Source organism: Magnolia sinica, chromosome 16 (assembly GCF_029962835.1).
Source record: "Magnolia sinica isolate HGM2019 chromosome 16, MsV1, whole genome shotgun sequence".
Classification (NCBI taxonomy): Eukaryota; Viridiplantae; Streptophyta; class Magnoliopsida; order Magnoliales; family Magnoliaceae; genus Magnolia; species Magnolia sinica.
The window spans coordinates 61,118,709-61,132,964 of record NC_080588.1 but is presented as its reverse complement, the minus strand read 5'-3'; the positions used below and the strand labels follow the sequence as shown (position 1 = coordinate 61,132,964).

The 14,256-nt window shown below is 39.5% G+C and overlaps 1 protein-coding gene across 4 annotated transcripts in view; it reads left to right on the top strand.

The window, feature by feature from the left end:
- Positions 1-235: 235 nt before the first annotated feature.
- LOC131229456 (uncharacterized) overlaps positions 236-14,256 on the top strand; it is a 51,613-nt gene continuing 37,592 nt past the window's right edge. For 2 of the 4 annotated variants that reach the window (XM_058225417.1, XM_058225415.1), the window contains exon 1: positions 237-580. The gene's annotated coding sequence lies outside the window, so the exon portion shown is untranslated. Of the gene's footprint in view, positions 581-14,256 lie in introns of all 4 variants that reach the window. The other 2 variants (XM_058225418.1, XM_058225416.1) reach the window with 2 other exon arrangements.

Sequence of the window (14,256 nt, the reverse complement as noted above, 5' to 3'; positions counted from 1 at the left end):
GGCCCATGAAGTTTTCAACACGGGAATTCAATCCTGACCGTGTGGTCCACGTGAGATTTGTATTTGCTTTATTTTTTAGAACATGTCCTAAAATGAGCTCGCAAAATTGACCAAAAGCCTTAAGTACAGCATACATCAATATGGGCCCCACGGACCCTGGCTGGATCCAGGGTCGCACCTAATACGCATCCTGGATGAACAACACAGACATCACGGTGGGCCCTAAGGTCAAGGCGTCGTGAGTCCGCGTTCTTCGCAGAGGAACGAAGTTTTTCTCGAATTGAGAAACCGTCGGAAGCATCGGATCGGGCATCCGGATAGTTTTATCCGCTTATAAATACGTCCTCGATCGTTGTTTTCAACCTTCCTCAGGAATCGTAGGTGGAGAGAGAGAGAGAGAGAGAGCCGTTTGGTACGCATGAGATGGCTCTCTCTCCCATAAATACCGAAACAACCTTCCCTCATTCTTTTCCCCAAACAACTCCAAACGTCACACAAGAAAATGGATTTCGCCATTTCTTTTTCTTCTTCTGCTAGCTGTTCCCTTTCAAGTTCCAAGGCATCTTCCTATCAGTTACAGGTGGATTTCAAATCTCTCTCTCTCTCTCTCTCTCTCTCTCTCTGCAAATCCTGTTACTGGATTGGATCGGAATAGTTTCGTTTTCGCACTGTGCTTGTCCAATTTGGCAATTCTTCGCATTTTCTTTTGATAGAAATGAAATTATTCCGATGCATTTGGTAATTCGTTCGTGGATATGTTGGAAATCTGTTTTTTTAGATGGGAATTGCTGTTGATTTCGGATACTTTTTTTTTATATATATTTTTAAATAGAAGAAATTCGGATTCTTTTCTTAGGCCATGTTTGGATGTGCAATTGGATTGAATTGCGAACGGTCACTAATCAAGTTGTAACCCTGTAGACGATGAAGAGTCCTCTTGTTACTATGCCCGATGCCATGTGTCAGTTTTGTCAATAGTGATCTCTCTACGTATGTACAGATTCCTTAGATAGAGTCCAAGCTATGTTAGGAGAGTTGTTGGATGAGAGTCCTATATAAATTTATATTGCCTTAAGAGTCCAAGCTATGTTAGGAGATTTGTTGGTTAAGAGTCCTATATAGATCCATATTGCATTAGATACCATGAGAGTTATTAGAGAATGTATTTGTTTGGTTGGAAATCAAGAAGTATAATCACATAACTTCTAGCTAGGCTCTATCATTTTGGTATTAGAGTCTCTTCATCTTGTGGTCATTCTTCTTCTGAAGGATACAATGTCCCTATAAACAATGACCTTGATCACATTCGGAATGATCTTGCCTCTCTACCTGTGATAGTGTCACCAATTTACATGCCCGAGTCATTGAGCTAATCAAAGCTGTTTTGAAGATCTAAGAGACCTTGGCTACGCAGCTACAAGTGCCACCTCCTGCTCTTGACTGAGGCCCTCCCCATCGTCCGCATCCCAGGAGCCGTTCCCCCCGCCCCCCCCGCCCCGCGCTCAATTTCTGAGTTTTCAAGGGCATCCAATCCAGCTTGATTTTCCTAATTTTGATGGCATGGACCCTGCAGGGTGGTTTTTTTTTTTTTTTTTTTTTGTGCCCAACAGTTTCAATGTCTTATCGGCATACTGATGTAGAACGTGTCATAGATACATTCTTAGCATGGTTGGACCAAAAGGAGGAGGACCGTAAATGGATCATAACTTTTGATCTGGGTATCATTATGACGCACCAGACCGAGTATCATGAACCGAAGCAGCACGAGAACTCGAGGACGAGTTCTTTTGAAGTGGAGGGGATTGATGTAGAGTGGATCGCGGACACTTTCATGTCCAAGATGGATAAGAGAAGGCCCGATCAGAGGCAGAAGTCATCAAGACCGTCAGAACCTTAAAACAGGCATATCTCACAAACCAGAATGAGTTACTCGACGTACTAATGAAGGGGCATTTTCACACCAGGCTCGAGTGGGGTCGCCTGTGGGATGCAGGGGCACACTCAGGGTGGGCGGGGCCCACGGGGGAGGTCTAGTGTTCAAGACTCCTCACCAGGGGTGATTAGTGCGCATTTCACACCGGGCTCGAGTGGGGTAGCCTGTGGGATGTGGGGACACACTCGGGGTGGGCGGGCCATGTGAGGTGGTACCCATGTGGTTTGGGGCCCATGAGGGGGGTTCAGCCGAGGTTTTAACCCATGAGATGTGGGCATGAGTTATGAGATAAAGGGATTAATTCGTCATGCTCTAATAGTTTGAGCTTTTAGAGCAAGTGATTAATTGTCCTGCATCAAATTGGTATCAGAGCGGGAGGTCTCGTGTTCGAGACTCCTCACCGGGGGTGATTAATGTAGGGGCATTTTCATACCAGGCTCGAGTAGGGTCGCCTAACTCGCGGTGGACGGGGCCCACGGGGGAGGTCTCGTGTTCGAGACTCCTCACCGGGGGTGATTAATACGCATTTCACACCGGGCTCGAGTGGGGTAGCTTGTGGGATGCGGGGACACACTCGGGGTGGGCGGGCCGTGTGAGGTGGTACCTATGTGATTTGGGGCCCACGAGGGGGGTTCGGCCGAGGTCCTAACCCATGAGATGTGGGGCTTGGGTTATGAGATAAAGGGATTAATTCGCCATGCTCTAACAGTTCGAGCTTTTAGAGCAAGTGACTAATTGTCCTGCATCACGTACCATATATGATTTTGGGGTAGGACGAGCTACTTTAGCCAACCAACCCGTCTATGCCGGGTTGCCCACGCCGAATTTGCGACATTCCATCATATCGATGGCCGAATTCCATGTTTAATTTCGTTTTTACTATAAATAGTAAGTTTTAGTTTGATTATAACTCTTCATCCGTTGGGCTGTAGGAGTTGTGCCTAACATGAAAAGTATTTAGAAAAATTAGGAGAATAATGTGGTTAAGCCACATAGGACACTTACTATAAATAGAAAATTTACTATTTATAGTAAGTTACGAATTTTAGTGAGTTTTAGTCAATGTTTTAAATATCGACGATATCAGTTGATATATCCCACGATATATCTTGTATCCCACTTTTGCGATACGAAATGCATAGGTTGTATCGATATATCCCATCTATTCGATTCGGTGAGCATTTTCAATTTTTGATCCATGTTTTTGCTATAAATCACGTTAAACCAGTGTCAAATGGTTACAAATCTATGATTCTTTATGTTTTCCATGAAAAATCATTGGAACTTTGATTTTGAGATTTGGGGGAGATGGGTTTAGTTGCAGAAAATTGAGAAAAATCTAAAATTCTCAATTTCTCACAAATCGGTCGCAATCTTTGTATCCAAACACAAAATTAAACATGTATGTAACCTCATTTAGTGATTCTTCTTTTGCTTTTGAATGTATTGCTTGGGTTCTCATACATGGCTTCTTATGTTTATAAATTATATGAATAAACTTTGAATATACTTACATAAGTTCAGTTGGAAAGCACATATATTAGGACCCCATACAAAGGAAACCCCTATTATGTGCACTTTTATTTTTGGTAATGTTTTGATTTCTATGTGTGTATTGATGTCTTTTTCAATTATCCCTGAAGTTTTAATGAAAAATTCAACCAATTTCCCAATGTTCCCATGTTTCCCAACATCAGCGATAAATCATGCGATACAACCGATATATCCTTTGCGATAACCGATATGTATCCATATCCCAAGGGTGCGATACATTACACGATAACGATATTTAAAACATTGGTTTTAGTTATAGTTTAATTCTTATACTTCTTCTTAGTCTTAGTACCCCTATTTAAAGGGTTGTAGACTCATTTATTTCATTTATCAATCAATCAACAAATTTCTTTCATATATTTTAAAATTATTTCTATTTCTTTTCCTTGTGGATTTGAGAAGTCTCTGTGAGGAGTCCAGAGAAGCTCCATGGATTCGGAATAGTTATCCTTGAGGAAGACGGTGATCGACCTCATCACGTTCATCCCTGTGTCACATACCTGAGGATCACTTGGTTGATATGGCTTTGGTCCATTTGACAGGTGAGGCCATGCATTAATATCAATGGTTGAGCAAGACAATTAGGCATCCTACTTGGGGTGCATTCACTCAAGCCTCGTGTAGTCACTTCAGCTCTTGTGAAGATGAGGACCCGGAAGGATGATTAGTGAAGCTTTGATAGACAACAACGATATGGGATATCAGGTTAAGTTCGAACACTTGGCTAATAGATTCTAAATTTTACTTGAAGCTTTCTTTATTTGTTGTTTTATTTTCGAACTTAATGAGAATATCAGACATGGCGTCAACCTCCTCAATCAAATCTCTCTTCATCATGCTCCTATGTGCCAGCTAGACACCAAGAGGAGGTTATTGTTGCGACCGTTGACCCAATTAATCGACGATTACCAATCTAGGTACACAACCTCTGCGTTCCTTCTCACCTCTACCTCCTCCATCGTTTACTAATCACACCTCACCTATGCCATCATCCAAACTCCCCTTTACAACACCCCAATCGGCTTTTAAACCTCTTAATATACCCCATGGTATCCACCGATTAAGCTTGGTTGAGCAACAAGAATGCAAGGAGAATGGATTGTGTTTCAATTGCGATGAGCAGTTCCGACTAGGGCACCATTGCGAATGTCCTCAATTGTTGCTACTAGAGTTCGGTGATAGTTCGGAATCCAAGCCTGGCTTGGAGGACTATAATGCTCCTATGATGGAAAAATTTCTGAATGCCCTTCTTGGTACTCAAAATTCCAATACAATGCGACTTTTTAGACATATTAAGAAATGATCAGTGACGATACTGGTTAAGTTGGGCGCCACCCATAATTTCTTACATCTTGACTGTAGCCAAGCAATGCTGATTTTTGGTAAGCCGTGCTGATCCCATTAAGGTTACTATTGCTAAAGCTAGTGTCATGCATAGTTCGGGACGTTGTCACAATATCAACTTATCCGTACAAGGCTACAGATTCACCCACAACTTTTTCCTCTTACCCATTTGCGGTCATATTGTAGTTCTGGGGGTAGAATGGCTCAAGTCAGTCAGAACTATTAATTGGAATTTCACTGATCTAACGATGTAGTTTCAATTGGGGAAGGAATCAATTCAATTGACTGACATCGCTTCTATTTTCGACACAGTCAAGAGATCCGTTGAATACTATCTCTGATGTTTTGCCAGTCATTGCCCACACCATTGGGTTCAATGGCCTCCTTGGGCGGATTATTGGTATAACACCTCATTCCACAACTCCATTAAAATGTTACTCTTCTAAGCAATATATGGACGCCCTCCTCCACTCATTGAAACTTATGTGCCAAGCTCCATGAGTGTGCATGCTGTAGACTCTGCCTTGTGTGATCGTGACCATATCCTATGGGTACTCAAAGACACTCTGTAGTTAGCTTAAAATCGCATGAAGGTATATGCAGATCACCAGTGCACATATCGTAGTTTTGATATTGGCAATTGGGTATTCTACGTATCCAACACTATCGACAATGGGCTGTGGGAGATTGTGGGCCACATAAATTTTCTCCTCAATTCTATGGCCCTTTTCAAGTCGTGGCACGTGTAGGACCGGTTGCTTGTATTACTGCCACATTCCAAGATCGATCCAGTGTTTCATGTGTTGGTCCTCAAAAGGAAATTGGTGTCTATTCTCTAATTACACCCCCTTCAATTTCTAATCTTGGTGCTACTAGTGGACCCCATGCAAGAAACTTGATCAATGAATTTTCAAGCATAAGAATACAAAAGTCCTTATGCAATGGGAAGGTTTACTAGAAGAAGATGCCACATGGGAAATGTACAACAACTTTGTTACTCGTTTGCTAGCCTTTGCAGCTTTAGGACAAGTTTCTATTCAAGGGGGGTGTATTGTTACGGTGCCCAATGCCACGTGTTCAATAACGATCTCTACGTATGGAGAGATTCCTTAGATAGAGTTCAAGCTATGTTAGGAGGAGAGTTGTTGGATAAGAGTCCTATATAGGATCCATATTGCCTTAGATAGAGTTCAAGCTATGAGAGTTGTTAGAGAATAGTCCTATATATATATATATCTGTATTTTTTTGGTTGGAAATCAAGAAGGATAATCACTTTTCTTTACTTCGTACATAGTTGGATAGTTAGATAGTAGATAAAATAACTTCTAGCCTGGCTCTATCACCTCGACTACAGTTAGTTCCTTTCAAGGCTGACCCGAAAGTAAACTAATTGCATTTTGGTGCCTGCTTTCTTAATTTTAATGCTAAGGGCCTATTTGCTACGCCTGAAAATGGGTTCATCTCATTTTAGTTAATCATAATTATGTATTAGAGATCATGATCTCTAACATGTATTTCCATTTAGTTAATCATGATTATGTATTAGAGATTATTATCTCTAATACATAATCATGATTAACTAAACTGAGATGAACCCATTTTCAGGCATCTACCTAACAGGGCCTAAGTAAAGTAATTAGAAACACTTGATTTTTTATTTTTTGCTTTATTAGACTAGTAACTTCTGGTTCCATTGGATAGTGCATCCAAGTACGTCCATTATCTTTCTAATTTTGATGTAATGAAAAAAAACTATTTATGTTTGTTCTCTTGTTTCTTTCTTTTTATTTTTGTAGCTATTTGGAGAGGTAAAATGAAATTGAAGAGATAATATTATCCACCATGAAATCTCTTGTTGAGCTTACATTAAACTATTAAGTGAATTTAACTGTTTCTGCCTATTAACTGCATTGGTCCCATGGACACTCAAATTGATGATCTAGAGCATCAATTACTTGTATCATAGCTCATTGTTACAGCTAGTTGAATATGATCATTCCTCACACGTATATAAAAATTATAAATAGATATTTGTCGCTGGCTGTATGTGGTCTTGCTAATTTTGTTTTATGCTTTAGGGCCCACATTGGGGTCCGTGTATTTTAATTTGGATGGACATTCTAAAGAGTTACTTTTATATGCTATCAAAATTTCTTTCATGCCTCAGGACCCACGTTTGTATATGCAGTTTTAAATTTGGATTGACATTTTGAATATGAGTTTTTATCATCATCATCATCATCTAGGTGTACGTTCCATATAGTGTACTCAGTCCCTTCAAAAGATTAGCCATATGACTCAAATACTTAGGATGTCCTTTTCCTGAGTTTTTGAAATCTTGAGTGACCCAGTTTTTAAACTCTAGACCTACTAGTTGTTTAGAATTGTGCATTGCCAATTGGGCATTTGGGCAAGAAAGCAAATATGTATGGATTTTATTTTCTAAAACATGATTATCCTATCATTCCCATGATTAACCTATCGTTTTCTATTTTCTACCCTCATTGGATATTGAGCAGTAAACAGAATTGCTAGTGCCTGGTGATTTTTTCATGACATAGGGTGTTTTATGTAAATTATACTATTTTCATGTAGACAGATTGGCTTCATTAATTCTGCCTCAAATGAGATGGTCCTTGCGTAGTTGTTGTTAAAGTGACGTTCTTGAGAAAAACTTTTACGAGTACAACCTATAGTTGCGCAAAGTGTGAAGCGAAGTGGCAACAAATTTGGGTGTGGGAGCTGGGAAGCATCTCTTTCAAAACTTAAACAAGTGTAAATAGGAAGTGGGCGAGAGAGGGAGAGCCCTGGGGATTCAAAGCAGGTGCCACACCTAGTTAGAAGGACCTGCAACTGGGGTACAACTGAAGCATACATAGATACTGAAGCCAATAAACAGAACCAAATCCAAGTGTTGATTCCTATGCAGATGAATAATTCATGCCTGCAAGGTGAGCCATGATGAGAATTGACTTTTCCATGGTCATGTGAGTCCAATGGCTACCCATTGCCACGAATAAGTCCAAATATCCAATCAAAGGCACATCGACTCTCAATGTGGCTCCTGCATATGATTAATCCATGCATGTGTCGTTTATTTCCGAAGGGTTGGAGGGAGAAAGTAGAATGCAATTTATATATCATGACCCACACATGTTTGTAGTTAGAAAAAATAATTCTATGGGATCTTTGCCCTATTCACATGCTTTGATCAATTTGGAAGGAAATAATGGGATATTTGAAAATAAAGCTTCTAGTGTCAAAGTGGTTGTGACTAAAGTGAGGCGATTTTTACTGCAAAATTCTTCGGAAATTTGCATTTTACCAAAGAATGCCTGGACGAAATGAAATTCCAGGTAGATGCTTTTCACGAGGAGAAAGTAACAAAATGCCCTTGTTTAGTTTTTCTTTTTTTAAATTAATTAATTAATTTATTTTATTTTATTTAAAAGGCGGCGAAGTCGAGAATTGTGGGCCCACATGGTACCCATGTGGTATGTGTATAAGATCCAATCCATCTAACGTATGAGCCCCAACACGGTGTTCGCACCAACAAAAAATTTGGCCGATCAAATTACCAGATGGGCTACAGATTGTTCCGGATGGTTTTGAATGGTGTACGTTAGTTTTAATGGTCTAGCCCTTCTTATTGTTGGATTTACGAGATTTTTGGTATGCAATGGTAATCATTGTGTGGTGAATCTGTTGGACAGGTTGGATGTTAGACATATACATCATGGACCCCACGATTCTCGATGCACCTGTTTTTTAAGAAAAAAGGGGTGTTTACATGATTTTACTCCTCAAAAAGCACTGCCCAATACTTTTGGTTCATAGAGACATTATTTGGTAAAATCCGAATTTCTGAAGAATTTTGCCATAAAGTTCCCAAAAATAATTGTGTGGGGCCTAGCTTGTAAACAGTTTATGGGAGTAAGAAGGAATGATCTTTTTAGAAATTGGAAGGAGGTCACACAAATTTTCAACAGGGGAGACCTCAGAAGTAAGAGTAGGTCTTTGTTGTGGAAGGTGGTGGTGCTATCAATTTTGTGGGAATTGTGGTAGGGAATGTAATAGCCAGGTCCTCGACACTGCCACCGTGAAAATCAAGCACCTTTTTGTAAAATGTGCCCAAGTTCATGGGACAGTTCAGGGGGAGGTAGTAAGAAAAGACTTCAAGACCTATGGTCTAACTGAAGTTATGGCCCTTGATAGAATGGAATGGCATAAAGGGGTTCATGTAGCCAACCCCAATTAGTTGGCATTAGGCTGTGATGATGATAGTGGTGGATGACTGCTGGTCATCCATTTGCATCTTTTTGGCTTTTTGACTAAAATCTTTGGAATCATTCAAAAAAAAAAGAAGAAAAGTTTGATGGAGCTAGTCATTAGCTTTAGTACTCCTAGAAACTACCGTTGATGGGAATCCTGTAATTGAACTTCGGTGGTGCTTTTGCTGTCAAACCAGTTGGGTCATCTTTGCTTGGATTGGTATTTTCAACTCAATCGAGGTAGATATTTGCATTTCATTGACAGGGGTGATGGCGACCAAGTGGTTCCAACTTCCAAGGCTCTCATGCTGTCATCGACTCATCAAGGGATTCAGTCAATGCACTTAGATGGCCTTTTTCCGTGGGTCCCTTTCTGTGGTGATTGACTAACTGGATTCTTCATATTCAGCTGGTTAGTAAGTCGATTCTTATGTGTTCTTTAATCCCCAAGGAGGGAATATTGCGGTCCATTTGTGGGCCAAGGAAGGGGTCCTTAGACCTTCTTTGCATTCTAGCAGCATCTCATTTTTGTAGTCCCCTTCCCATTACTCTAATAAAATTCTCCTTACCAACACAAAAATATTGCTACCATATAGACCTTTATCATCATCATGATAGCCTTGTCCCAACTATTTGGGGCTGGCTTTACGCATTCTATTTGTCTAATCAATCTTAAGGCCATATCCTTGTTAAGAGAACAGGCCTTTATCTCTTCACCAGCGCAGTTGAAGTCCTTTCAGGCTTTCCTTTTATCCTGTTTTTAGGCCTTGCAACCTAACCAACACTCCCCTTACCAAAGCCGTCTCCAATCTTGGTTGCATATGAGCAGACCATCTCAATATGCTCGTCATCAGTTTATCTCTCATTAGGACTGCTCTTGGCCTGCTTCGGATGACCTCGCTCTTAATTTATCCTTCACAATCTTCCCACAGATCCTTGTTAAGAGAACAGGCCTTTATCTCTTCACCAGCACAGTTGAAGTCCTTTCAGGCTTTCGTTTTATCCTGTTTTTAGGCCTTGCAACCTAACCAATACTCCCCTTACCAAAGCCGTCTCCAATCTTGGTTGCATACGAGCAGACCATCTCAATATGCTCTTCATCAGTTTATCTCTCATTAGGACTGCTCTTGGCCTGCTTCAGATGACCTTGCTCTTAATTTATCCTTCACAATCTTCCCACACATCCATCTCAAGGTCATCATTTTGTGACACCCAATCTTTGCTCATATTGCTTTCCTAACTGCTGAACAACTTGCCATATAGCACAGTGGATCAATTAACTGTCTTCTAAACTTAAATAATGATTTTATTTATTTTTTACTAAAATGTTGTGTCATAAGTGTTCTGACCAAAGTTGCACTTGAATACTCTTGATTTTGTTAGTTTTTATGAGTACTTCTCCCTCAGTAGTCTTGTCAATCAACACCACGCCCCTTAGTGAACGACAAACAAGGGTTCTGATCCTGGCCACCAGTTCTTAATTCGTTTAGAACAAGTTCAACATGTTGAGGGCTTAATTCCATTCCCTGACGAAGGCCCACTGCTACTGGTTACCCATTGGTCTTGCCACAGTCTGGTTTCACTCTCGTAAAGACACCTTTATACACATCTTTATCGATATCTATATACTCTCCTGGGATCCCTTTTCCTCTCACAATCGACCACATTACCGCCTTGGGTTGTCAATTGTAATTCTTTTTTATATCCCTTCTCCATCAATTATTGAACTAGGAAAACAACTTCCATCATTGATATCCCCTTTGTCTTTCTTTCTTTCTTTCTTTTTTAGTTATTTTTTTGAGATAACAAAACATGATAGAAAAGAAAAAAAAAGATACATCAGAGTAATGGGAAGGAATCCCCGATACAACAGAAAAGTGAGAAGCCCCTCCTTCTAGTTAGTGCACCGACAAGCCATTTACCTCATGTTTGACATGGGTAAACAGTATGTTTAGCCTAGAGCCTCAAAACACAAACTAGGAAAGTTTCCAAGGATTAGGGAGATCTTTCTATGCCTGGGTCATGACATTCCTTGAGTCATGTTCCATGATTACTGGACATGGGACCTCAAAGTAAAAAGGTGAAGCTCTTTGCTGAAGAGATGCATCACCTTCAACAATGGGCTCTGAGGAGGTTAGAGCTATCCTTCCCTTATCATTTCCAATCACACCCCCAATGTCACTTGCATTGGGCTTGCCAAAGGGACAAGGCATCAAAATTGATCTTCCACCACCGAAAAAGGGGACAAGAGTCACAAGACCACATGCACACTAGAATGGACTTCGAGGCTTTGTTATTCACTGGCAACAACCAATATGTGAATTTATATGTGGTAATCCCCCTAAACTCTTGTAGCACAAGCCGAATGAATGATGCCACTCTTGAATCTTTCCTCCACCTTCATCATAGGAGTTTTTTCTCCTCATATCTTGCTAGTTCTTTTATTTCATACTCCCAACATAGGGCCCCGCCTCAACTCAATTGTTGATCTCTCAAGCATGAAGTCAAATTGATTTTTTGATATCCTCTTTTCTCATCTTAATCTTTGTTCCACCACCCTCCCCAAAGTGTCATAGTGCGACCCCATAAGTTTGATCCATTGATAGTTGTTGCAACTTTGCACATTTCTTTTTGTATTGATTATGGACGAGTTAACGATATTGTTTGTGGATGACATGGTTTTGATTGACAAGAAGAGGATGGGTGTAAACATAAAGCTAGATTTATGGAGGGGTGCTTTAGAATATAAAGGATTTAAAATTATTTGGACTCAAAGGAATTATATGAAGTGCAATTTTGGTATCAATAGGAGTGGGTCCGAGGAATTAGTTAAGATTGTTGACCAAGAAGTTCTCCCAAAATGACCCTTCAAAAAAACTAATGAGGGTGGAGAGATGAGAAGGATGTTGCCTATAGAATTCAAGTGGGGTGGAAGAAATGGAGATGTGCCTCTAGAGTTTTATGTGATTGTCGTGTACCACTGAAATTGAAAGGGAAATTTCATAGGTAGGATGGATATAAGACCAGCTATGCTTTATGGGACAAAACGTTGGATAGTTAAGGAATGACATTTTCATAGGATGAGCGTAGCTAAAATGAGGATGTTGAGATGGATGAGGGGCAAGACAAGGATAGAATTAGAAATGAATGCATTTGAGGGAATTTAGGATTAGGACCACTAGGTAATAAGATGAGGGAAAGTAGACTTAGATGGTTTAGTCATGTGCAACGAAGGCTAAGAACTGTGTCAGTTAGAAGTGAGTTGGTATAAGTTGAAGGCTCTAAAAGGGCCTAAAAGGACGTTGGTGGAGCTAGTTAGAAAAGACTTCATGACCTATGGTCTAACTAAAGTTATGTCCCTTGATAGAGTGGAATGGCAAAAAAGGATTCTTGTCACTGATCTCGATCAGTTGGGATCAATGTTCAGAGTATTGGTATTGCTACAAGTTTCTCTGGCCAGGGATATGGAAACAATATCAATATTGCCAATAACAAAAAATGCGGGGAAACATGGGGAAAATGGTGGATTTTTTCAGGAAACTTCAGGAGATGCTAAAATACACATATTTTCATATTTAGGAATTAAAAAATTGCAAAAAGAACGCATACATAATAAGTTGTCATTTAATGGGGGCCTAAAAGCATGTGTTGTCATAAGAAACTAGTCCAATCATCTCATCCATCCATCCATCCATCCAACCTTCCATCGATATTTCAGAAATTGACAATATACGATGCTTCACCAAGAAATTGCCGACAACTAGAAATGAAACACAAGATCATGATCTTGATATTGCTCATGTTGTGATAACGATAATATTGCAATATGATCGATATTATCGTTGAAAATTTGAACATTGCATATAACCAGTGTTTTAAATATCGACCATATCGCGGGAATATCGGGCGATATATCCCACGATATATCTTGTATCCCACCTATGTGATACGAAATGCGTAGGTAGTACCGATATATCCCAACGATTCGATCCGGTGAGCATTTTCGATTTTTTATCCTCTTTTTTTTTTTTAATTTTTTTTTGCTGTAAATCACATTAAATCAATGTCAAATGGTTACGAATCTATGATTCTTCATGTTTTCCATGAAAAATCATGGATTTGGAGTTTTGATTTTGAGATTTGGGGGAGATGGGCCAAGTTGCGAAAAATTGGGAAAAATCGAAATTTCTCAATATCTCGCAAATTAGTTGCAATCTTTATATCCAAACACAAAATCAAACATGTAATCTGATCTAGTGATTCTTGTGTTGCTTTTGAATGTATTGCTTATGTTTCCATACACGTCTTCTTACGTTTATAAATTATATGAATAGACTTCAAATATACTTGCATTAGTTCGGTTGGATAGTGCATGTATTAGGACCCCATACAAAGGAAACCCCTATTATGTGCACTTTTTTGGTAACATTTGGTTTCCAAGTGTGTCTTGATGTTTTTTTCAACAATCCTTGAAGTTTCCTTGAAAAATTCGACCAATTTCCCAATGTTCCCATGTTTCCCAAGAACAATGATACATTACATTACGCAAAACAACCAATATATCCTATGTGATAACCGATATGTATCCGTATCCCAAGGGTGCGATACATTACACGATAACGATACTTAAAACATTGCATACAACCATGCAGCCATAAAAAGATTCGAAATGATTTTTTTTATTTATTTTTAATAAATAGATTTTTGGCGATATCCTTACATTGGCGATATTGTCAAAATATCATCGATACATTGGTGATACAAGTGACACCTAGAATTTACATAGTTGAAAATTTTGGTAATATTGATACATTAGCAATACAAGCGACACCTGGAATTTACACAGGTGAATATATTGGCGATATCGACACACTGTCGATTCTTAGTGATACATTAGCAATACATCACTGATGCCTGGAATTTCTAAGACTACCAGTGTTATCGGTATCACTACCAGTGTTATCAGTATCGCTGAGCGGGAGATACGGATAATATTTGGGGATATTTCGATAATATTGGGGATAGTCCAAACAATGGTTGGGATAAGGCTTAGATGATGATGATGATGATGCTTCTTGTCCATTCTTTTGGCATTTTGTTTATTCGTAATTTGTTTAAAAAACTTGTTGACCACATTAATTTGTATTGTCTAG